We start from the raw sequence: 25,592 nt of genomic DNA on the forward strand, positions 1-25,592 counted from the left end.
CCTACCTGTCACTCTTGACGCTTAATGAACTTCCAAAGATGCCCTAATCATCACTGATCAGACCAAGTGTCTCTCACCTTTAACAGCACACTAGGCAAACATGTGGAAAGGTTTATCTTGTCTTCCTTCTGGCACCACCTTGAGAAATGACCTGTGTCCATACCCCCCTATAGATAAGCAGTCTGGGCCTGTCTTCTTGTTGGCTCTGTAGTATTGGTATTTTAATGCTGCCTTGTTTGAAAATTAGGCATTTATAACATATTTCAAATACAAAGACTCTTAAGTTCCTTGAGAGCATGCAGTACACGGTTTTCATCTGCCACAACACATGCTGTCAAAAGAGTGACATTGCTCCCAGGACAAGCCAGAGTCCTTGCTTGGCTGAGAATGTGGAATCACTAATCAAACTGACGTCTTCCAACAGTATAATTCTGTCTGATAGTGAGAATGTGGGAGATGACATGGCTGGTGTCAAGTAAATGAATTCATTCCCTCTAGAGGCAATGATGATAATTATCAAGAAGCCTGATGTCCAGACCTTCTAAGTATATAATTCTCTTAGGATAATTCTGTCTCTCTGTCTTTCTCTGTCCCTCTCTCTATGTATCTCTGTGTATCTCTCTGTCTCTCTCTCTGCCTGTCTCTCTCTTTCTTTCTCTCTCTCTCTCTAGGTCTATCACACACACACATACACACACACACACAGGTCTCTAGCTGGAGTGACTCTAGAGATGGTATCCATGCCTTCCCAGAAACCACATTCCCCTTCTGAGGTAGTCACCTCCCACAAACCCCACTGATCAGGCAGGAGGCAGGAGACGCTGGTTATATCTGATTGAATGGAAGGGGGCCCTAGAGATGAGATGAGCCAATCAGGTTCTCTTTTCTAGCATAGGCTGCAAGTATGCTCCTTTGATTGCATACCCTTGAGCTCTCCATCCAGTTCTGAAATGACTCTCTTTGGCCAGATCTATTGAATGTTGGAGAAAACAGGTCCAAGGAAAAAGAAAAGACTGAAGGAGGTGTACAGAGAGCACAGCACTTGCTAAAGAAACTATATCTTGACATCTCTTGCTTTTACATTCTGGAACATTCCTCCTTTCTTCTCCCTTTAAAGAATCCTGTTTGACATATATGTAAACATATACAGGGTCATATGCCTACATACACAAACATATCAACTAAGGCATGACATATGCAGGAGAGGGTTCCAATAGTGTAGCTCCTTCAAACAACTTACAGTTTAATAAAATGAACACAAATATGATGAAACAGGTGGGGAGGGGCAGGAATCAAGGGAGAAAGACAAGAGGAGAAAAGAAGGGTTTGCAAATACACTCGTAATATTCAATGTGCATTTATGAAAATGGACCCAGGAAACTTGAGGGATAGGTGGAGTTAGGAGAGATGGAGGAGAATGATGCAAGGAGTGACACCGAGAAAGATGAGTTTTACTACAAAAAAAATGATACATTGAGTTAAAACCCTATTGGACAACTACTTAAAGATAATTTTGAGCCAGAAGCCAGTGGCTCATGCCTGTAATCCTAGCTACTGAGGAGGCTGAGATCTGAGGATCGAGGTTCAAAGCCAGCCCAGGCAGGAAAATCCGTGAGGCTCTTATCTCCAATAAAACCACTAGAAAACTGGAAGAGGCTTGTGGCTCAAGCGGTAGAGCACTAGCCTTGAGCTGAAGAGCACAGGGAGAGCACCCAGGCCCAGAGTTCAAGCACCATGACCAACAAAAAAAAGATAATTTTGAAAAAACTTTTAGAAGAACCTTAATTGAATGAGTTTCTTTTTCCTGCAAGTGGTACAGTATGATTAGGACACTCTCTGGGAAAAGGCTTTCTGAAACCCTTGGGGTTTCTGAAATTTGATGACCATATCCTCTGGTTGGATCACTGGGTCATTGTCCAAGTCTCATACAAAGCAGACACTCAGTAAATAACTGTTGATTAAGTAACTGTACAAATGGGAAGATATTTCAAAAGATCTCTGATTGCCTGAGAGTCCCCATATACCTGTCTGATATCCAGAGTCACAGCAAAAATGGTCACATGTGCCCATGCACAGCTTGGAGTCTCTGCTCCGACTTGTTCAGTAGCCATTGAACACCTGTTTTCTTTGGCATTGCTTACTTCTACTGAGCCATTGGATAGTAGAGTTCTCCTCTGCTCCCATCTCTAATGAATGATAGCTTTTTGTGACAAGGAAAATGCTCAGTGTTCTCTCGAGCCCCATCAGTAGGCAATTATAAGGACAGAAGCATAGCATCAAGCATAGACAGCATAGATTTAGTTCCTGGTTAGCAGGAACAGACTACGCAAGTAGTTTTGGAAATGAGGTCAAACCCATTTGTTTCCAGATGGTCCCAGATAGCCAAAAAAAAACCTGCAAAGGGTAATGGAAAATTTTTCAGGCATCATATGGCCATTCATCACATCTAACCAGCAACTTGATTCCTGAAATGCTGGATAAATCTGCCTTGGAAGTAAGCCACATAGCTGCCCAATGTATGTGAACTTTATTTTTCTAAGTAATGACAACTTCTTATCCAGTATTTCATAACTTATCTCCTCTATCCAAATCAACTGTTCCTTCTCCACTGATGTCCATTACTTGTCTTAGTGTTGTTTTTTAGTTCTTTGTGTCATTTATTTACTGAGCACCTATTGTTTGCCAAGCTCTTTTCTAGCTATAGGGATAATATAGGAAACCAAACCAAGTTTTCTAGCTACAAAACAAAACAGATCAACCAATAAAATAGGCTAATATGTGATAGATGTTATCACTTGGGGGGACAATTAAAAATGATGGTGATTCAGAGTTCCAGTGGTGACATGAGGTTGCTAACTTACATAGAATCCAAAGAAAGACATCACTGAACTGATGATACTTGAGCGGGGAACTGCAAAAGGTATGGAAATCAACCCTTCCCATATCTAGGTAAGCATATTCCATGCAGAAGAAACTGCATGTGCAACAGCCAAGGGCAAGATGTGCTTAGCATGTTCTGGGAAATGGAAAGAGAGTAATGTCTCTAGAATGGACTGAGTAAAGGGAGGAGAAAAGGTCAAGAGGTCAGAGAGATTTATACAAATGCTTTCCTCTGGCTCTGGATGCTAATACTCAAGGATGATGTTTTATTCATCCTCTCCCTAGATGTTGGCACTTAAATCCAAGCCTCTTTATCAGCGTGGCCTTGAACGATTACCATTCTCCCTCAGTGAGTCTTGTCTTGTCTCTGTTTGTATCCATAGCCTTTTCTTGCCTTTCTGAGTGTTTAGCTTGACTGGCTCTATTCCAGCACAACACTAATAGGTGGGGCTTTGCTGACGTACTCAAGGGTAAATTTCCATGAAAGCACTCTAGGCCATTGGGATCTACTGGGTTCTTGGCCATGGTTTCTTCTGATTCATTTGCCTGTGTCCTTCCTGACATGAGGCCATTTTTTTAAACTAATGTAAGGCCAAATCAAATGATAAATAAATAAATGAACGAGTACATCTCAGATCTCACCCAAACATTGCAAAGAGAAGATAAGAGACCATCATTTAAAGCTACAGGATATAAGATAGGTCACAAATATCAGTAGCGTTACTATACAACAGTAGTGAATCATCTAAAATATAAATCAAGTAATCAACCCTAAGACAAGAGCTACCACAATTAAAGAAAAGAAAAAAGATACCCGGGAATAAATTTAACCACAGAAGTGAAAGATCTCTACAATGAAAACTATATAACATTAATGAAATAAAGATGGCATTTTAAAAAATGGAAGGGCATGTGTCCTTCCTTTGGAAGAATGAAAGAATTGGAAGAATCAATGCAGATTCAATGGAGTCCCTAACAAAATATAATGAGATTCTTCACAGAGAAAAAAGCAATCCTAATAGTTGTATGGAACCACAAAAATCTCCAAATAGCCACAGCAATCTAGAGCAAAAAGAACCAATCATGAAGTAATACACTATCAGACTTCACAATGCACTACAAAGCTGTGGGAATCACAGCAGCATGCTTTTGACATTAAAAACAACTACACAGACAAATGGAACAGAACAGACAGCCTGGAAGTAAAGCCACACATCTATAGACTATGTGTTAAGAGAATGCACTAGAGAAAGGACAGCCTTTAAAACAGTGCTGGGAAAATTAAATATCAGCATGCAGAAGAATGAAACTAGACCCATGTCTCTCACTAGCACCACAAATCAGCTCAAAATGGATAAAACTTAAATGTAAGGCCAGAAACTACCATACTTCTAGGAGAACACACTTCAAGGCATTGGTATGAGAAAGGCTATTTGAGCTAGAATCCAAAGCAGAGGAAACAAAAGCAAAACTAGACAAAAAAAATGGGATAGCATTGAACTAAACTGCTTCTATACAGTAAGGAGACAATATCAGAGTGAAGAAACAACCTTCCGAATAGAAGAAAATATTTACAAACTATGTATTTTACAAGGAACTAGTATCCAAAATGTAGACACAACCCAAGAAATCCAATAGTGCCCCCCACCAAAAAACCCTCAAACAGTTACCCAATTAAAAATGTGTAGTAGACCTAAATAGATAACTCAATGGCAAGCTGATCTATGAAAGAATTCTTACTTATCACTAAATCATCGTGGAAATGCTAAACAATGAGTTTTCATCTCACCCAGTAAGAATGGATATCTGAAGAAAGCTAACAAATGCTGTTGAGAAGGGGAGAAAGACTTCTTGTCCGTTGTTGGTGGGAATGCATTAGAAAAAGAACAGTATAGAAGTACTTCCAAAATTAAAATAGAATTATCATAAGCTCCCTACTGGGTAGTACATCAGAGCAAATGCAATCAGTACATGGAAGAGACATTAGCACTCCCATGTTCTCTTGTGGCTCTATTCACAATAGATGAAAAGTAGGGGAAAATTGTGACGATCAACTGATTTATGGATAAAGAAAATGTCACCCATACACAGAGGAATACTACCCATCCAAAAAATAATGAAACCTGTCATTTGTGACAACTTGGTACAAAGAGACATAATGTTACATTTGACAACATCTCACAACAAAAAAGGAATTGTTGGGCAGACACGCTTCTCCCTCGCCCTACAGAGGCAAGCTCCAATGAACTGGAGCAGCCCAAAGCCATTGTAGATTCTTTGAGCCTGTATTCCATTTTACTCTTTATACTGTCCATTCATTATCTCTTTAGCTCCTCAGGATGAGCCAAGTAAGAGAAAAGAACAGTTAGAATTATTATCAATAATGAAATGAAAAAAAAATTAAATGAGATGAGTATCAGGTCCATCCAGCTAGAAAGTGACTGGGCTTCATGCAAATCCAGCTATTCCTTTCGTCAAACTTCCAGTTTTATCTGTTAAAAACTTTTTCGTAAAGGAGGGGGATGGAGGAGCTTGAAGAAAGGGGTGTCCAAGAAACATTGTACTCCTAATCTGATTTAGGGAATTGTAACCCCTTTGTACAAGAAGAAGGAAGAGGAAGAGAGGGAAAGGAGGAGGAGGAGGAGGAAGCTTAAAATAAAAGGCCTAATTTTTCTTCCTCTTTTTCTATTTCTACTGACTACTTTAACCCTGTTACACTAAAATAAATTCTCACTAAAACTTTCAAACGATTGTTCTACATTGACTACTGGGATACCTAGAGAGATACCCCTAGGTACTGCAGCACCCACCAGAGGGTGCCTCACCCTGAATCTCTCAGAGGAAGGAGGAGTTGGAAAAGCAGGGCTCTTCTTTCCTTTTCTCCCTGAGTATTGTATTTCACACACAGCTCTGTCATCCCCAAGCTGTCTGCTAAGCACGCTGCCAGAACTAAAGGAGAGACCTCCTAATCCCTGGTGCTTAAAATGGAAATGGAAGTGCATAATCACAGGATTAAGAACAGCTGAATCTCGGGATGCTAAAATAACCTTTAGAACAAGTTGCCAGATAGATTTTTTTTCCTCTGTGCCAAAACATCTTTTCTCTTTATTTAAACCTTTCTGAGTTATAAGAGAAATGTAATTAAAACCATGATTTTTCTCTACTCAAATGAACAGCTTCTGCTCTCTAAGGAAAAAAAAGAAAGAAATTACGAAAGAAGACATGTAAAGATATCCATCCATGAGTATCTAACTGTTGGGAGGACTGAGCTCTTGAGCCATCCAGATTCAGACTATTTGGAAATGGACCAAACATGAAGTTTGGGGCTGGTTATGAAGCTATTGTCTAACAACACCGCCCACCCTTCTGCTAGGGCTGGACTCCATAGATAAAAATGTCTCCTCGGCCATCTGGCTTCTTGTTAGGTTCTTCCAATTAAAGGTTGTCAGAGGGAAGCTGCAGGGCAGGAAGAAGGAGAAGGGATTTGCCTCTTGCTGTTTGCTTCCTGTTCCATCAGTGTCACTTCTGAACAGGCGTCTCAAACTATGGCTGCAGTTGCTTCCAGTTTTCTAGTTGCTTCCAGTTTTCTTCTTCTTCTCCTTCTTCTTTCTTCTCCTTCTTCTTTCTTCTCCTTCTCCTTCTCCTTCTCCTTCTCCTTCTCCTTCTCCTTCTCCTTCTCCTTCTCCTTCTCCTTCTCCTTCTCCTTCTTCTTCTTCTTCTTCTTCTTCTTCTTCTTCTTCTTCTTCTTCTTCTTCTTCTTCTTCTTCTCTTTCTCCTCCTCCTCCTCCTCCTCCTCTTCCTCCTCCTTCTTCTTCCAAAAATTCCTAGGAGCAGCTTCTCTCTTTTCCTGCAGAGAAACTGGCACCAGGCAGATGGCGCCACCGGCTCCTTGGTACGGAACTCTGTGGGGCTCATGTCCAAGGTTCTATGTTCTAGAGATTCCCCTCTTTCTTTCCTTCCTCCTGCCCTGAAGGTGGCAGAGGTTTTCCTGCAGTTACTGCAGCCATGTGTCACTTAACAGGTGGGGTTGTTGTTGTTATTATTGCTACTACTATTATTTGTCAGTCCTGGGATTTGAACTCAAGGCCTGAGTTCTGTCCCTGAACTTTTGTGCTCAAGGCTAGTGCTCCACCACTGAGCCACAGCTCTATTTCCTGCTTCTGGTTAGTGAATTGGAGATAAGAGTCTCAAGGATTTTCCTGCCTGGACTGACTTTGAACTGATCCTCAGATCTCAGCCCTCCCTTCCCCTACAAGCAGTTAGAATGACAGATGTAAACCACCATTAAAAAGAAGTAGATGTTACCCTAGCCTCGCCATAAATTCAACAATAATACACAGTGTTGCTGTTGGCATGATGTGCTACCACAAGGCAGCACAAAACATTTCAGCTTCACTAGAATATTGTAGGATCACCATTGTATATATGGTCCATTACTGACCAATTCATCAGAAATGTGGTGCAAAATAATATATCTTTCTGCAATGACAATGTTCCAAATTTCTTCTTAGCGATTCAATTCCCTATATTAAATTATCTCTATTAAACTAACTGGTGTGGCTCCTATCTTTCTGATGAGATCCTTATATTTGTGTTTTGGAAATAGATTGAAATGGTCTATATCAATTTCTTCAAATTTTTATTAACTTATTAATTCAGGAATGCAAATTATGTGTCTAATGTTATGCTAAGGATAGGAAAAGAAATATAAATAAGATATCCTTTACTAATTTAGTCTACCAAATTATTGGAATACCCAAGTAAATGCAATACAATACAATATGCTTTAAGAGAGAAATACAGGAATTACTACAAATTATTTTTTATTCCAAAATACATAAAATAAGGGAGTAATTGCATTTCAAAGACAGCTATATAAAGGGACCAGATTGAAAAAAATTTAAATGGAGATTTTAAAGGGTCAAGTAATCATATAGAAACAAAAATAGTTTATGTAAATGTGTGCATATATATAGAGAGAGGGACATGATAAATGATCTCTAGATAAGGTCCTTAGACATTCACACAATGAGCCCAAAAGAAGATATGTGCATATGATCCTATAAAATAATATTTTGAAATGAACTCCAAGAAATGGAAACACTTCTTGTGGTTGTTGTTGTTGCGGTTGTTGTTGTCTTTTCCTTTTGTCTTATTTGTTTGTTTATTGGTCTTGGGGAGGGTAGGAGAGGCACAGAAATGGAGGGCCAAAGGGTGAGCAAATGCAGCAGCTGTATTGATGAGACACTGTGGAAAATGAACTATATAACTTGTGGGTGGGGACAGGAGGGGAAAGCTGGGAGAGAGCGAGGGGGGAAGAGGTGGATCAAAAAGAAATGCACTTATTACCTGACTTATGTAACTGTAAACACTCTGTACATCACCTCTACAATAACAATAAAATATATTAAAAAACAAAATAACTATCCACACCTTCTTTTCACTAAGTATCTATAACTTAAAAATGAAGATAAAATTCTGGCCAAATGAATCCCTGCCCAGTTTCTTCCAGGTAGTAAGATGACATTTGTTGTAATACATAACCTTCCATAAGAGTTAGGAGTCTTTCATATAATAGAGTTTGCCTCCATAAATACACAGCATGCATACAACATACACACATACACAACTCATGAACTCTTCCATTCTAAGGTGCATGTACCCCTACAGCATGAAATATATACCAAAGAGCAAGTCAATGAACCCTGAAGTACATCCCATAGTACTGATCTCATCTGGGCATTAGTGCATAGTCCACAAATGAAGGGCTCAAGGGGCTCTTCCGCATTTGAGTAATGCTGGACTCAACATTTTACTTCTTCCAGGATTTCTAACCAGTTCCTCTTTCCTTCCTCTCTAGTGTTACCGCCAGAGTCTCAGCCTTCATCATTTTTGTCTGCCAGCCTCTTACCTGACCACCTTGCCACTAGGCAGAAAGCCAATGGCAAATGTTTCACAAGCGGCTTTCCAAATGAGATGCAGGTGGGAGGTGAGAAGCCCCATGTGTGGCATCTGCCAGTCCCTGAAGTGTAAACACTCCCACCATGCTGGCCATTATGTCATCATGGGACATCACTGAACACACAATCCTCTTTCACTCTAGTATGCCAGGAACAGAGCAACAACCAAAACCAAAGCCAAAACAAACATAAAACAGAGTCCCTTTTCTCTAGGCTTTTGTACCCAGGTCACTGAAGTCCCAAACCAAGCCACTTAGATCAAAAGCAGAGCTGATCATTGACTCCAGCCTGCAGTTTAGAAGGAAAGGCCACCGGCTCCCTGGTGATGGAATTTCTTCTTGGGAGCTGAACTGCAGAAGCCCACCTTGTCTCTGTTCTGAAAGTCTTCCAATTCCTTCCTCCATGAGAAAACTACGTAAGAATGAGAGCAAGGAAATGGAAAATGACCCATCACACAGACCAAGTACCTGATGCTATACCCTTTCGCAGGTGATGATTTGTCAAGATATAAGAACAGAAGACATTCTGAGGACAACTGAAAGGAGGTGTCAGAAAGTGGAAAGAAAGAAGAAAGCAAATTAGCCTCTACCAAGCATCAGCTTCAATAGGCTAGAGGTTCAAGGCCACTTAAACTTAAAGGAAATAATTCTTTTCCCCATTCTTTTTTTTGGGTCCGGTAGTGGGGCCTGAACTCTGGGCCTGGGCGCTGTCCCTCAGCTCTTCAGCTCAAGGCTAGCACTCTACCACTTGAGCCACAGGACTACCTCTGGCTTTTTTTCTTTTTTTGCTTATGTGGTGCTGAGGAATCAAACCCAGGGCCTCAGGCATGCAAGGCAAGCGCTCTACCACTGAGCCATCTTCCCAGCCCCCCCCCCATTCTTTATAATATTACATTTTCTATTTATGAATGTAGGATACAAAGCCACAGAATGGCGCTAGTAACTGTAGAATCCACAGTTACTTTCATGTCCCAGTTTGATAATAAATCCAAATCATATTAGGTACTTCCCTAGGTCAAAATTATAGTAATTATCAGGCCCTTGTCTTGATTTTAGTTATAAATAGATGAACAAATATATCTTCCTCTCTAATGCAACTGTACTTAGAGAAAACATTTTGATACTTGTATTAATAACCCATTTCCTGTGTAATCTACGTATTTTGGGTTTGGGATATTTGAAGGAATTGTTCAGAGGAGTTCAAGATTTCCCCAGAGTACAAAAAGAATGCATAGACAATGAGAGTTGGAGATGCCCCCTTAAAAAGCCTTTTGAATCTAGTATTTCATCTGGCCCCCCACAGTGATGTTACTGCAATCAATTTTTATGTTCTCCTTTTACTGATGAAAAACCAGCTGTAACAAAGCTAAAGGATGACCCCAAGCTTCTACCAAGCTTCATAGCAAAGTTGATAACTGAATCTCAAGTAGCACAATGCTCTGAGGCTCTTCAACAGTTTGTTTGCTTTGATGATAAGGGTAAGGCATCTTGATGAGATTCCAAGTCTGGGCTAGAGTCTCTGCTGGCAAGTTTAGGGATCTAGAAAGGGAAATCCAGTAGGACGTTCTAGAATTGGTTCATGGAAGGAGGCCCCTCACAGTCACCACAATTCTTCTCAGAGTGGTTTAGCCAAGGCTTGGCGATGCCAGCCCTCCAGGAAGGAGGACTGACTGACTGAAGGGAGCAAGGCTGTGTGCAGGGGTTTGAAGGGGGTATGCATCTCCACAGACAAGTACAAAACATAGTTATAGGTTCTGCCCACCAGAGCTCACAGTCTGGGGGTAGCTACCCTTCCTGCCGGCTTTGTCCAGTGCCTTTTTACACTAATTCAGAAATCCTCAATGAATTAAAAGTGAAAAATTAAAACACAGGGCCATGAGACAAGGGAGACAAACAAGGATTATATCCTGATTGATTAGGCAGGCATCCAGCTCTTCACCAGGACTAAAAACATCAGTAGGAGAGGATGGATGATGACACGGTGAACAAACTGGGAGAAGACCACAGGCAAAAGCACAGCTCAGTTTCAGCAATAGTGCTTGGGTCAGCTTTTCCCAGGGGCAGCATGGAGGCAAGGACTTAGTTGCTGCTGGTCTGTTGGTGAGGATGTAAAGTGCAGAGATGGAAATGAGATAGGAAAGGAAGGAAATTGAGTGGACCAATATATATCCCTGCAAGGGTGAGGGACAGTTTCTGCCAAGAGACATTTGGATATTTATAACGTCATTCTCAAGCTGTACAAAATGTCTGGGACAAGTAGAAAAGGTCAAAAGCTATGTATATATGGCCAGATAAAATGAAGTTAAGCAAAATGAGCCCCAAGATAGGAACACAAGTGGTTTTTTCTTTCTTTCATAAGGTACCATGTGATTTTTTTTGTTGCTTTGTATGTTCCTCCCCCATGGGATAACCCCTGTTGTCACTGTATTTGATATTGGTATAATTTGGGGAGGGGAAGGGAAAAAACAAATACAGGTTAACCCATGGTAACAATGAGATGTACAAGACACTATGTTGAAAAACAAACTTTACAATTTAGGTGTGGAGGGGTGTAGTTGTGGAGGTTGGAGGGAAGGGATGGTAGGGGAAAAACAAAGAAGGAGGCAACAATGCTTGATAAGAAGTGTACTCATTACCTTGCTCACATAACTTAGCCCTCTTTTCAGTATTTTCACAATAAAAAAATTATTAAAAATTATCAATACATTAAAAACAACAGCAACAAAGAAAAATCTTCTTGTGTCCCTATCTTGGGACATATGTAGATAGTTTTTTACCTTTTCTGCCTGTCTGGTAAGATTATCCTAGACATATACTAGTTATTGCAAATAAGGAAAACTATGGGACCTATGTTTCTTTGGGTCTGGCTTACTTCACATAATATAATTTTTTTCAAGTCTTTCCATTTCCTAACATTCTTTCTGATGGCCCCAGGGTATAACCCCTGTTGTCACTGTATTTGATTCCGGTGCCCTGCATCTTGTATATACATTTTTGTAATTTGGGGAGGGAAAGGAAAATAACAAAATCAGAGACAAAGATACAGGTTGACCCATTGTAACGATGAGATGTACAAGATATTGTTGAAAATGAACTTTACAACTTCTGGGGCCTGGGAGGGGAGGGAGTTATTGGGGAGGTGGGGAGGGAGGGGATAGTAGGGGAAAAACAAAGGAGAGGGTAACAATGCTTGATAGGAAATGTACTCATTACCTTTCTCATGTAATTGTAACCCCTCTGTACAGTATCTTCATAATAAAAAAAAATCAATACATCCAGAGGAGTCAGAGGCAGCCAACAAAAGAGAGAGGCATCCATGACTCTCCTATTGTGTTCCAAATGATTTTGTAGGCTTTATATAGTCCACTGCTGGCCATTTCCCACACCTGGTACAGCTACCTCTCATGGTCTCATCTTAAGGACTCAAGAGAATTGTGTTAGATACAGAGGATAGGCATTTTGGAATCTTTGTGGATAAACTGACAATCACTTTGTAAAAACAATGAATTTCAATATTACTAAGTAAAACTTAGCTTAGTCAAGGACTATCTGCAGGCTATACTTCACTATGGGCAAAATCTGTCCTCATCTTATATTAGACTTCAAAATGACCAGAACTTTAATAAAATGCACAGGTAAAGGTCTTAGCTGCATATATTTTTAACGTATGCTGAAAATAGAGTTTTTAGAAATAATGCACCGAATGATGACAAGGTAAGAGTTTGCTATGGGTAGGGTGGCTAGAAAGGTATGTTGTCTGTGTGGGGGCTTTTTGTTGGTGGCTTGAACTCAGGACCTGGACACTATCTCTGAGCCTCTTTGTGCTCACTAGGGCCACGGTGCCACTTCTGGTTTATGAGTGGTTAATTAGAAATTAGAGACTCAGGGACTTTCTACCAGGGCTGACTTCAAATTGTGATCCTCATATCTCAGCTTCCTGAGTAGCTAAGATTACAGGTATGAGCCACCAGTGCCCAGCTAGAAAGGTATGTGTTTAGAAAATTCAGTGGTGGGGCTGGGAAGGTGACTCAGTGGTAGAGTGCTTGCCTTGCATGTATGAGGCCCTGGGTTCGATTCCTCAGCACCACATAAACAGAAAAGGCCAGAAGTGGTGCTATGGCTCAAGCGATAGAGTGGTAGCCTTGAGCCGAAAAGCTGAAGGACAGCACCTAGGCCCAGAGTTCAGGCCCATGACAGAAAAAGAAAGAAAGAAAGAAAGAAAGAAAGAAAGAAAGAAAGAAAGAAAGAAAGAAAGAAAGAAAGAAAGAAAGAAAGAAAGAAAGAAAGAAAGAAAGAAAGAAAGAAAGAAAGAAAGAAAGAAAGAAAGAAAGAAAGAGAGAAAAAGTAAGTTTGTTCAATGGTGGAAATTATTATTGAAAACTATCATGAGGAAACAGGTGCTTACTTACCTCTGTAATTCTACCCAGGAGGCTAAGATCTGAGAATCATGATTTTAAATAAGTCTGGGCAGGAAAGTCCATGAAACTCTTTTTTATTTTTTTTGTCCGGTCGTGGGGTCTGAACTCTGGGCCTAAGCGCTGTCCCTCAGCTCTTCAGCTCAAGGCTAGTGCTCTACCACTTGAGCCACAGCGCCACTTCCAGTTTTTTGCTTTTTGCTTATGTAGTGCTGAGGAATCGAACCCAGGGCCTCAAGCATGCAAGGCAAGCGCTCTACCACTGAGCCAACTTCCCAGCCCTCCATGAAACTCTTATCTCCAATTAACCACCAAAAAAACTAGAAATGGAGCTGTGACTCAAATGATAGAGTGCTAGCCTTGAGCACAAAAAAGCTCAGGAACAGTGCCTAAGCACCAAGTTCAAGCCCCAGGACTGGCACAAAAGAAAGAGAAAAAGAGAAAGAAAAAAGAAAAGAGAGGAAGGAAGGAAGGAAGGAAGGAAGGAAGGAAGGAAGGAAGGAAGGAAGGAAGGAAGGAAGGAAGGAAGGAAGGAAGGAAGGAAGGAAGCAAGGAAGCAAGGAAGGAAGGAAGGAAGAGAAGGAGGGAGGGAGGGAGGGAGGGAGGGAGAGAGGAAGGAAGGAAGGAAGGAAGGAAGGAAGGAAGGAAGGAAGGAAGGAAGGAAGGAAGGAAGGAAGGAAGGAAGGAAGGAAGGAGACAAGAAAGAAAGGAAAGAAAGAGAGAGAGAGAGAAAGAAAGAAAGAAAGAAGAGAGAAAGAAAGAGATCTGATGATCACAGTTCAAAGCCATCCCAGGCAGGAAAGTCCATGAAACTATTATCTCCAATAAACCACCAGAAAACCAGAAGTGGTGCTGTAGCTCAAGTGGTAGAGAGCTAGCCTTGAGCTGAAAAGCTGAGGGACAGTGCTCAGGCCCAGAGTTCAAGCCCCACTACTGACAAAAAAAAAAAGAAAGAGAAAGAAAGAAAGAGAGAGAAAGAGAGAGAGAAAGAAAGAGGGAGAGCGAGGGAGAGAGAAGAGAGGGAGGGAGGGACATAAGAAATGAGAAAGAGAGAAAGAGAATAGACAATCATGAAACTCAGAAGATAATTTTAATTATTTGTGCAGGTAGATACTAGTATTGTCCATAATTTGTTGAATTAGGATAACTTCTACCTCACACAGGCAGATTGATCATGTTCTCAGCTCTGAAGTGACAATGTAATAATGACCATGATGACGGTGATGCTATCAGATAATGATATATGTGATAATGAACAAAAATGATAATAAATTGACATCCCTGTCTCTACAGCCTTAGGATTTGGTAAAGGTAATATGTGACAATAGTTTGTAAACTATACATTATTATACAAATATGTCAAGGTTCTCACCTGGTCATTGAATTGGAATTCAACCAGAAAAAATAGAACCAGCAGAAGAATTTTATTGTAGAGAACTTGTCTAGACAGGTTCCAGTCCCACAAATCAGGCCACAGGAAGAGCATGCTATACCCTCAAGCATGAGCTGAACCCATCCAAAGGCAGAATGTCTGCCACAGAGCAGTCATGAGAACCCAGCATTTAAATGAATGAACATTGTATCTCAATGAATGTCAATAGTAAATCAGAGTTACCAGTATTGGGAGACCAAGTTTAGGTAGCCAACCCATCTAGAAATCTAGTCTCTGAGATCTCCCTAGCACTATTTCTCAATGGAGAGGAAAACTACCACCTATTCTTGGGTCTCACTGATAATGTATACAAAGTTGTCAGCTCACCCAAGAGACTGACTGTGATTGAAAACAGTGTGATTCACACCACAGTTCTTTATTTTAAAAAAATATCTTCATTTGAATAATGTTTCAAAATGTTTTACTGTCATGATCACCAGCATGCCATCCAAGCTGATACCTTTACAGGGTTCTGGAAAAGGATGTATCTTTCCCTTGATCTTGGAGATCTGAGCAGAATGGCCACAGTCTCACAATCTTCTGCATAGATGTACCTTCCTACTAATGAAGTTTAAACAAAACTCACTTTGTATAGAATCTTGAATCGGTTTCCTCATGAAGGAGAAATACAAGCACTCATGGAACCTCATATAAACCCATGAATTTTAAAGGCTCCTATCTTAGGTAAATAATCTGTAAAATAAAGTTTTCTTCTATGTCTATAATAGCGATGCTTTGGATTTTTTCGAAGTTTTTCTTTTAAAGTATATTTTCTGTACCAAGGTATAATTGCATATCCATTCCTGCAGATTGAGAGAAAGTCAAGGATTGGTTTGCAGAGAACATTGGGCTTGAAAGTAGTGACGATCATATGTGAGTAAACACTTGTAAACACAATCAAAGTGACAAACAGTCCTCTGCCAGTTCTCAAGAAGGCCAGTCTTGCCAAATGGAATTTCATTCACCTGCCCAATTTTCACTAGGTCAGATCACACCAGGATTTTGTTTTTTTGTTTTGTTTTGTTTTGTTTTGTGCTGGTCCTGGGGCTTGAACTTAGGGTCAGGCCATTCTTGTTGCTCAAGGTTACCAGTTGAGCCCCAGCTCCATCTCTGCCTGGTTGATAATTAATTAGAGATGAGAGTCTCATGAATTTCCCTGTCAGGGCTGGCTTTCAGTGGCAATCATCGGATCTCAGTCTCCTGTGTAGCTAGGATTACAGGTGTGAGCCACCTGCATCTGGCTTTACACCATGTATTCTATAATTATCATTTCTCAGCCTTACATGTAGTTGGATATCATGGAATTCTCTTATCTGCCTCACCTATGTTTTTTAGTTCAATTCCCTTTTTTTTTCTCCTGTTTTCCTGTACACTATTCTTCCAATCAAAGAGCAATTTGTCTAAAGTATTCAATTGCCAGCAACCTTTGAATGCCTATGATGTGCCAAGCACATCTAACCAGGCTCAAATCACAATAGAAATGCAACTACAGGATTCTCTAACCATCACGATGAGTCTTGTGTTTCAAAAAACTAAGGAGAGAAAGGGATCATTTAAAAAGTCATTATAGCTGGGCACCAATGAGTCACACCTGTAATCCTAGCTACTCAGGAGGCTGAGAGCTGAAGATCATGGTTCAAAGCCAGCAGGAAAGTCCATGAGATATTTATCTCTAATTAACCACCAAAAAAACAAAAGTGGCATTGTGGCTCAAGTGGTAGAGTACTCGCCTTGATCTGAAGAGTTCAGGGACAGTACCCAGGCCCAGAGTTCAAGCCCCACAACCAACAAATTTTTTTTAAAAAGTCATTATATTCATGAGATGTAAAATAGGACAGACATATGCAAAGGCTCTAGGATTCCAGAGGAAGAAAGGCTTGAGCTAGGGAGTAGAAAACTTGAATAACTCCATGAAAGTGAGTAGGCATCTTATAGGTACATCTGACACTTAGTACATACCTTAATAAGGCTAAGTAATTCATGGATGCTGAAGATTAGCTACAATCTTTACTCAGAGATAGGAAAGAGGCATAATGTTAAAATCACATACAAAATGTAGAGGTATACAGTCACTAGAGTCTACTCAGGAAAGAAGCAGTTAGGTGTCAGGAAAAACTTCCAGGTGCAGCAAACAGCAACAAGAAGCAGAGTGTAAAAGATCGGGAACCATTGTGATAGAAAGCCCCACACCTTGAGAAACCTATATTCTCTTGAAAATATGAAGTAAAAGTCATAAACATTTCAGTGTTTCAGAAAGAATTCAACCCCTTTGTCATTTCCTATCTCAGAGTTTTTCTCAGCCATCATTGGATAGATATGTCCACTATGTTCTTCTGTGAGTGAGCATAGCCATATCATCTAGTGCAGATCAGCCCAAGGGTAGAAGTACTTAAGGGGACAGACCACATCTCCTAGGCTTCTGTATCTTCTAAACACCAAATGAAATAGCCCTCAATGCATAGTTTCTCTTTGTAAAGTTCAGTACGTGGCCAGCATAAAAATAATTAAAACACATTTGACAAATTACTTAATCTTGGACCTTTGCAAAGGTCAAAAATAATTGGGAAATTGCATTTGGTTAAAATAGACTAAATAGTGTGTTGCAAAAAAAATCTTTCCCAAAGATTTTTTTTTGCTATATTAGTTCAGCAAGAAGTGGCATGCACATGTGCACATGCGTGCACGCACACACATACACACACACACACACACACACACACACATAACACAGAGTTGGTAGTTTAAGCAATAGAAAACATTTTCTCTCTTTTCTGGAAGCTAGAATTCCAAGATGAAGGCATTGATACCTTGGTTTCTCTTCTTCTTGTGTATTCACATGGCTTTCCCTCTCCTGTTGTTTTCTATTTCTTATAAGGGTACCAGATTAAAGACTCATCTTTTTTTTTTTATTGTGAAAATACTGTACAGAGGGCTTACAATTACATGGGCAAGATAATGAGTACATTTCTTATCAAGCATTGTAGCCTCCTCCTTTGTTTCCCCTTCCCATCCCTTGCCATCCTCCCCCCACCCCACCCCCAATTCTCCCACCTCCCCTCCCCCACACCAAAGTTGTAATGTTCGTTTTAGACATAACGACTTGTACATCTCATTGTTGCAATGGGTCCACTTGTATCCCTATTTAAACAATTTGTTTTTTCCCTTCCCCTCCACAAATTATGCCAATATCAAATACAGTGAAAGCAGGGGTTATACCGTGGGGGAGGGACATACAAAGCAACAAAGAAATAATCTTATAAATGTGTTAGAAACAATCGCATGAAAGAGAAAAACATTTGAATACATATCTTAGGGTTCATTTCCCTAACATGAACTTATCTGACCTTTTCTGCTTGACTCAGACTAGTTATTGCAAATAAGGGAAACCATGGGACCTATGTTTCTTTGGGCCTGGCTTACTTCACTTAATATCATTTTTCCAAGTCTTTCCATTTCCTAACAAATGGGGCAATGTCATTCTTTCTGATGGAGGCATAGAATTCCATTGTGTATATATATCACATTTTCTTGATCCATTCACCTACTGAGGGGCATCTGGGTTGGTTCTATATCTTAGCTATGGTAAGTAATGCTGCAATAAACATAGTTGTGCTGGTAGCTTTAGTGTGGTCTTGTTTGTGAACATTTGGGTAAATGCCCAAAAGTGGGATTGCTGGGTCATAGAGGAGCTCTATGTGGAATCTTTTGAGGAGCCTCCATACTGCTTTCCAAAGTGGTTGAACAAGTTTACACTCCCACCAACAATGTAGTAAGGTCCCCTTCTGTCCACATCCCCTCCAGCATCTAAGACTCATCTTTATGATTTTATTTAATCTTAATTACCTTTGTAAAGCTACATATGGTCTCTAAATATAATCTGCGGTTCATCATGTGAGTTCTAGGAGAATACAACTCCATTCTTTAGTGCATTGTGAAAGAACAGAGAAAGAAAGAGTTGTTTTATGAGGATTTTGAGAATGTGGCCAGAAATAATGTTCATCATTATTAGTGAAACTTTCTTGAAGAAATTTTGCATAAAACATAGTCCATTGGCTACATAGGATTGTCTCTATAAAAACATAGAATTAGATGTTGTGAAAGAAATTATTTAAGTCATCCCATTGGCCCTTGACTTACCCCTCAAGATAGCTGAACCTTTTCCAAGATAGCTATAAATATCTAATAATAGCCAACTCAGCAAAGTCTATTCTAAACATTATGGTACCTTGGGATGTGTGGTTTTTGACTCCATAATCATGAATAGCACCTAAGACATGCATGCCAAATTACCATATACTCAAAGAAGAACAGTGTGCTTGCTACAAGCAAATAGTATAAGAGAACATTCCTTCCTGCTTCCTTTCCATCAGAATGCAATCAATAGAAGTGTGGCTCAAGTCAAGAGTGTCAACCTTCAGTGAAAAAGTCACATGACATCGCCCAAGCCATGAGTTCAAGTACTGGTGCGCGCGCGCGCATGCACACACACACACACACACACACAAAGAATTCAATTAGAATGTGACCTTAAAAGCCCAACCCACAGAAAATTCTCAATCCACTGCTATTTTCAGCCATCTGCCACTCAGAGCACCATAAGATCACTAAAATCCCAGAGATAATTAAAAATATGCTAGCCTAGCATTTGGTAGCTCACTTCTGTTACACTATGTGCAAGGATGAATTCAGGAGAATCATGGTCCAGACCAGCCCAGGCAGCAAAGTTCTTAAGAAAAAAAATAGGAGGATCATGTTCTTTTTTTTAATTTTTATTTTTTATTGTGAACATACTGTACAGAGGGGTTACAAATGTTCTAAGTGCATGCCAAACAGGAAGTGAGAGATTCTATTTCAAAAATAACACAGCAAAGAACAAGACACAGATGGCTTATACCTATAATCCTAGCTACTCAGGAGGCTGAGATCTGAGGAACACAGATCAAAGCCAGCTCAGGCAGGAAACTCAGTGGGATTCTTACCTCCAAGTAAGCTCCAAAAAAGGTCATAAGTGGAGCTGTAGCTAAGGTGGTAGAGCACTAGCCTTCAGCAAAGAAACTCAGGGTCAGCTCCCAAGCCGAGTTCAAGCCCCAGTACCAGCACAAAGTAATCATATTAATAAGCACAAAAAAGGGAGAGAGGCATGACTCAGTGCTACAGTGCCTTCCTTGCAAGTGTAAGTTGAGTTCAAATGTCAATACCTAAAAACAAGTTAAAACAGTCGTCTAGCTGTGGTGTGGCACCAGCGGTAGTGACTTCGGGACTGGGCTGCTGACCGCTGGGCTAGAAGGGCATCTCCCCGCCTCTCCCCTCCCCCAGCACTTCGAGAAGCTGCTTGAGATCTTCAGTGGCCTCCATGAAGACCTACCAGCCATGCACAGCGGCCACTGGGGATGGTCGGGACCGAAGAGAAGTTAATCAGAGATTTTTTTTTTAATTTTATTTTATTGTAAAGATATTGTACAGAGGGGTTACAGTTACATGAGTAAGGTAATGAGTACATTACCTTTGTTTTTCTTCTACTATCCCTTCCCTTCCCCAACTCCTCCACTCCTCCCACACCCCACCCCAGGTTGTAAAGTTCCTTTCCAACATAGTGTCTTTTGAGTCTCATTGTTGCAGTGGGTCATCCTGTGTCCTTGTTTCGGCATTTTGTTATTCCCCTTCCCCTCCCCAAATTAGATAAATGTATCTACAAGATACAGGGCACTGGAATCAAATATAGTGACAACAGGGGTTATACCATAGAAGGAAGAACATACAAAAGAAATAAAGGGGAAAAAAAGATAGTACATTAAAAACAACAACAACAAAGAAAACCTCTTACTTTTGTCCATATCTTGGGGTTCATTTTTCTTAGCATCATCTTATATGGTCATACATACATAGCTTTTGGGCTTTTCTGCTTATCTGATAAGATTATCCTAGATGTATCCTAATTATTGCAAATAAGGGAAACCATGCCCAAAGAAATATAGGTCTCATGGTTTCCCTTAATCAGAGATATTGATGACAAGCAACAAGAAGCGAATGAAATGCTGGTAGAGCTGGGGGAAGAACTATGAGATGCACCCCACCCATCTTTCAGTAACCCCATGATGTCTAAGCTATGAAACTACTAGAAGGATCTTGCCAAACTTCATTGGGAGGTGAGGGCCACACCTTTGACAGCCATACCTTGGGATGGAGGAGACATGAAGTATGGCACATATGCCTTAGAAGATGAACATATGAATTGACTACAAACTCAAAGGACATTGCTTCTACAAGGCACTTTGGGCCACCCAAAGTATTGAGTGTATTCATTGAATTGCCACAGACATTGATCAGATTGGCTCCAGAATCATGGAAGAGCAACAAGAGCAGTTAGAACATACCAAGAACAGATTGGTAAACACAAATGAAAATTTGAGTAAGAGTCAAAAGATTCTCCATTCAATATCCAGAAAAGTGACAACCAACAAGCTGCTGTTTTCCATTATCATCCAGTTGGAGATCGCCATCCTTGGAGGCCTGGTTTATTACAAATTCTTTCCACAAGCATTGAACCTCCTGTTGGGGAGTGTTTGCAGACAGAACCTTGACCCTGTGAATGAATGGTGTCAGGTATATAGAAATAAGCATGCTTCTGCTTTGGGCTAATCATTTAAGGAGGTACTGTGTAGCCAGACTGGGATGAGGGAGGGTGACAAAACCACTTAAATGTGAAGGAACAACAATAAGATCACTATGATATACCAAGATACTAAAGGCTGTTTATGTCTTCTTCTTCAAAAAAAAGTTAAAACATTACTCAAACTATGTTATCACTGAAGACAACGGGATACGAAATCTTCACGAAGTTCTAAGCAGAGGAAATCTATTGAATCATTTTTGGCAGACAAACAGGATAAGGATGCTGCCTCCGGAGAAGAACTTCATCTGTCTATGTATTTACTGCCAGGGACCTTAAAGTGATGCTTATTAATTGTCAGAACTCATAGCCAGCAGGAATAAAAGAGAAAATTCCCCAGAAGGAAGATAAGGGTCAAGCTCTTAAAATGAAAACTCCAACAAATGCGGAGCAAAATGAGAATACCTTCTTGTGGATGTGAGCAAACCATGTGTGGTCATATCTCAGGATACTCCAGCAGGGCCCTGTAAAACCTCTCCCAGCCAAGACACTGATGCTCACTCATCAAGTCTGGCTCTGCCACAGAACTACAGGGCTGCACTAGCCCAGAAAAGGATGCTTTGTATATACTATGTCACTCTGCGTGAGGACAACTCTAATGCCAAAGAAAAAGAAGTGTCCTCAAGCTTGTAGTGTGAATCAAAAAGGCTCTGCAAGAATAACATGAATCACCACTGTGGTTGACACAGAAATGCTCTACCCTGATCCCTCTTCAAAGAGGAATTTATCCTGCTTTCAAAGAAGATGTGCCAGACGCAAGGACTGAAGTTGACACGGAATCTTTAGCTGTCATCTGCTACAAGACTAAGCTTAGCTAAAGATAGAGTCTCAGTCAAGGCCCTGTCCTTCCTAGAGCAACCTGGAGACTGAAAAAAGGCATAAAATCCAATCTTTGGTACCTAACACAACACATATATGGCTAATCTTATTCTAGAGTATTGCCCTGTCAGCTGAGGTTTTGTGAGGCCTGCTTTTCAGCCTATTTTCTCCATCAGCCCAATTCTGCATTGTCTCCGCCTCAGAGGAACTAAACCTGCTGCCAATGCCTTTAAATCTACATGACAACAATAATGTTGGCTCCAGTTTTACACCAACAGAACACCCAAAGGTGAAGGATGAATATTAAATCACATAAGAATTCATAGAGTTAACTGATGATGAGTGCTGTGAGGGGACAGGGGAAGATTACTTGAGGTTATACTCAAGGAAACAAAAGAAAAATAGAATCTCAAGAAAATCTAAACCATGACAATTAGAGCAAAGCCATTAATGCATGAAATGGAAAGCAGGAATAACTATGCAACTAACCATGAAAAAAAATCAAAACACCCCAATGAAAATGTTAACAGTCTCAGGACAAAGTTATCATAAGGTAGAGTCTAACGTGGTAGGTAATTATGATAAGAAAATTCCTTATCAAACAGAGAAAAAAATGTGCTTTCAGTAAGAAAATTTAAAACGTCAGGCAAAACAGAATTTCTGCAAAAAAAAAAAAACCCTAAAAACATGAAACATTAAAATACCATGGTTTTAAGAAGCTAAAGCAAATTAAAATAGGTTTGGGTGTTAAATGTTTGGTGTCTTATGCTGACTCCTACACTCAGTAAAAGCTGATAGATTTATATGATCTGAAGAGAAACCAGAGTATAGACTCCTGTACTCAGAAAAGCCATCCAGTCCAGTCATTCTTTTTTATTAGATGAATAATTGAGAATTATTACATTATCCCATTGATGTTTGATTTTCAAATTCAAGCTACAGATAAATCAAAGAAAGCTGATGCATACTCATAAAATATATGAAAAGTTAATAAACCTTGATGATGTTTAATGATGTATTTGAAAGATCTTAAGAACTGCAAAGAGGAAAAGTAAAAATTTGGAGTTTTTAATTTCATCATATGTCTCCTACAAAAGCAAGCAAAATTTGTCTAAATCTGATGGATCATCTGCTTTTTAAAATTAGGAATATATCCATAGAAGAATCTAAACTAATAAACTAATAATTTAACCATGGAAATAGGATGAAGGGAGGGAATCAATGAGACACAGAGTAACTATTTACTATATACAACAGGGAGTCAATGACTTAACATTAAGATGAACAAGTGGAAGCCAGGAACAGGTGGCTCACTCCTGCAATTATAGCTACTCAGGAGGCTAATATCTGAGGATTGTGGTGCAAAGCCAGCCCAGGCACAAGAGCCCATGAGACTCTTATCTCCAATTAATCAGCCAAAAGCTAGAACTAGAGATGAGACTGGAGTAGTAGAGCTCCAGCCTTGAACAAAAAAGCCAAGCAAGAGGGCAAGGCCCCGAGTTAAAGTCACAGTACTGGCTCAAATAAATAATACATACATACATAAAACTTGGAGAAATAAATCTTTCACATACCAATCACAATTCTGGAAGTAACCAAATGGGAGATGCAAAGGCAGAAAGGGCTTACATGCAAAGTGGACCAAGGAAACAATGCTGAGACAATGACAGTTGATTCTCAATACATATCTTTCTGTACTATTTTCATTTGACTTATCATAAATAGTTCACCTACCTTCTACTCTCCTTTGCCCCCTAGATAAGTCTGCCTACTGTAGTCTACCCTAACTCTGTTTCCCTAACTTTAGAAAATAGTTTCCTGTTTGGGTCTACATGTTCCTCACAGAACAGCCCTAAGACCCAAGAGAGAGGTGTCCAGCTTTTCATCACCCCAATCTCTGGGCTCCAGCTTCTGCCTACTAAGAAAGGGCAGCCAGCAAAGTCTTACCCTGCCCCTTGCCTACAAGGGTCTTGGTTGACTTCTATGTATGTAGAAAGACAAGTATAATCATACACACACAGAATACTTTGTAGCTCTTGGTTGCCCTAACCCTGTTACTAATCATGTGACCTTAAGTTGGCCACACCACCTCCTGAGATCTCAGTTTTTTCACTGGCAAAATGGACAGGCATAAGGACCAAATTAATATGAATCAATGACCACTCTGATGCACAAACAGACAAGATTCAAAATGTGTTCCCTTGGGCGGAAACCATGAAAACTCTTTTTTTAATATATACTTTAATTGTAAAGATAAACTGTGAATTATCTTGCCCATGTAATTGTGACCCCTCTGTACAGTATTTTCACTGTAAAAAAAAAAAAAAAAAGATAAACCATGAAAACTCTTAAAAGCACTTTCATTATTTACATAATTACAGGTCAGGGTAGGATTGGTGGGGGTAGAGCCAAAAAACCTTTAATACTTAAATACCTGAACATTTTCCTATGTCACCTGGAGAATGTGGCAGAGTAAATTTTGCCTGGAGTGAATACCTGTGAGGTATATACCCAGGACAGGCCACCTCAGATATTCAGATTTTGGATTACTTGTCCACAAAACAATAGGAATGAAGGAGAGGCCCTGTGGAATCCTTGAGCAAGGTTAGAATAGTAGAAGGCTCCCTGGCCTCGTTCAGCATCTTAATAGCTCCCAAATTCATGGCCCAGCAGAGCAGCCCTAGCTTTCCAAGAAGAAAAAAATCCCACAGCTTTCTCCACTCTCCACATTTCCAGGACTCTTACTGAATCCAACCTGGAAACCCAAGGTGGTGCTTCTGCCACCGCTGGTGCTTCTGGCCAGGCCTCTCCCCAGTCATTCACCTCACATCCTGGCTTTTCTTTCTGTTTCCTTGCACGCCATTCCTCAGGTATCACTCCTTGTCTGGACTCTTGGCCCAGAACTGAAGTGCCAATTCCTCACCCCATACTCCATTGCCTGAGGCCAGCCACAGGGATGACCCTGCAAGGAAGGTAAAGTTCTTGATCACCATGAAAACGAAATTAAAATTAATTTTTAAGGAATGAGATTTGAGATTTGTCAGGGGAAAATATCCAAAGAAACACACATGTATGTGTTACATAATAGATACTATCATTAAAAGTCAAACATCAGTCATCATTGGAGAGTGGAAATATTTTGTGGAATTGCCAGACAGTCAGGACCAGGAAATGGAGTCTGGCACACCGTTGGGGATTCATTTGGCCTAAAAAGATCATTGCCCTGGCAAATGAGAATTAGATTCTAATTATCCCATTGGCAGATTTCAGAAAAAATTTTAAAATATACACTCGGCAACTGTCACAATGTCAAAACAATTATTTGCCTGCTTGAGTGGGTGTCAAGCATTGTAAAGTATGTATGTCCTGGTACAATTAACTGGGAAACTTTTTAAAATAGGAGATGTAATCTAGGGC

The 25,592-nt window shown here is 40.2% G+C and overlaps 1 pseudogene; it reads left to right on the forward strand.

Moving 5' to 3' along the window:
- The first annotated feature begins 296 nt into the window (after positions 1-296).
- Positions 297-21,325, forward strand: LOC122096038 (annotated as a pseudogene).
- The last annotated feature ends 4,267 nt before the right edge of the window (positions 21,326-25,592 follow it).

The sequence above is a fragment of the Dipodomys spectabilis genome, unplaced genomic scaffold (genome assembly GCF_019054845.1).
Source record: "Dipodomys spectabilis isolate Male_0828 unplaced genomic scaffold, ASM1905484v1 ptg000365l, whole genome shotgun sequence".
Lineage (NCBI taxonomy): Eukaryota > Metazoa > Chordata > Mammalia > Rodentia > Heteromyidae > Dipodomys > Dipodomys spectabilis.